Source organism: Etheostoma spectabile, chromosome 14, assembly GCF_008692095.1.
Source record: "Etheostoma spectabile isolate EspeVRDwgs_2016 chromosome 14, UIUC_Espe_1.0, whole genome shotgun sequence".
Lineage (NCBI taxonomy): Eukaryota > Metazoa > Chordata > Actinopteri > Perciformes > Percidae > Etheostoma > Etheostoma spectabile.
In genome coordinates, this window is record NC_045746.1 from 18,613,780 (window position 1) to 18,614,957 (window position 1,178).

The 1,178-nt window shown below is 37.9% G+C and overlaps 1 protein-coding gene across 2 annotated transcripts in view; it reads left to right on the forward strand.

Annotated features, from left to right (window-relative positions):
* Positions 1-1,178, forward strand: part of LOC116701515 (fibrocystin-L) — a 10,311-nt gene that overhangs the window by 405 nt on the left and 8,728 nt on the right. For both annotated transcript variants that reach the window (XM_032535255.1, XM_032535253.1), the window contains exons 2-6: positions 1-47; positions 289-366; positions 672-816; positions 897-1,014; positions 1,138-1,178. The exon at positions 1-47 is cut by the window's left edge and continues 92 nt beyond it; the exon at positions 1,138-1,178 is cut by the window's right edge and continues 22 nt beyond it. The gene's annotated coding sequence lies outside the window, so the exon portion shown is untranslated. The remainder of the gene's footprint in view (positions 48-288; positions 367-671; positions 817-896; positions 1,015-1,137) is intronic.

Below are 1,178 nucleotides of genomic sequence, written 5' to 3' on the forward strand. Positions count from 1 at the left end.
GATTAAACCGGCGGCTCTCCTCCTCGCACTCTGGTGCTGCTGCTGCAGTAAGTAGCCAGTTACAAAGTACCACAACAAAAGTTGTTAAAGTTGATCTAATCTGTATTTTTCAATAGACTTTCTGTTCTAGGTGTAGATGTGAGTTTGCACCTTTTTAAATGTGGAAATTGCATACTTTTCCTTACAAGACACGACTAGCCCAATGCTCAGGGGAAAATAGGCTTGTATCTTGTAGGCTGTATGATTTTATACATTAATAGATGTAATATTATTTTATGTGTATTTCAGGTGCTCAGCGAGTTGACTACATATCTCCGCATGTAGGCAGCATCAATGGAGCAACACGACTCACCATTACCGGAAACGGTAAGAGATTGATAAAGGTTATCCTTACAGATTTGTTAAAGGTAACATTTAATCCAAAACAATGACGTTTAATTCTTATTATAGCCCAAATTTTATTTTTAAGAACTACTGTTTTTTTTTTAATTCAGCTACAATACATTAAACAAATGAATGACTAAATATTGGTATGATAATTAATCCTGTTTGTACTAGTTACCATACACTTTATCTGAGGAGATGCAACTGAAGAAATTAGGCTTTTTAGCTACATTTTCACCTGTGTTCATTACCCTAAATGTTTCCTATGTATGCGTATCTTTTCCCAGGTTTTTCCCAGGAGAAACAGTTCCAGCTAAATCCAAAAGACGACACATTTGGCAACCGTGTAACCCTGGTGTCAGATACCCTGTCAGTCCCCTGTGATGTGGAGAGAGACTCAACACACAGCAACCAGATCATGTGTTACACCAGGTAGCCTGCGGGCTTAATTGAATATACACAAGTCCCTTTATGTGTATTTCTATCTAAAATGATTAATTTGTCCATCACAGAGCCATGCCAATAGGTCAGTATATGGTCCGTGTCAGTGTGGATGGTGTTTCCATTCCTGACAGCAATTTGTGCCGCTCATGGTACTACTACTACTACTACTATTATTGCAGCTTCTATGTAAGTTTGCAGCTAATGCAACACAAGACACCTTCATTTACAATTTCAAGTTATTTGATACAGCTGTTAAGTTTGGATACGTCTCTAACAGTATTTTTCCATTGTTAATATAACTTTCCTTAGCCTGACTGGAGTCACACGCCTACTATCTACTCTCTGAGTCC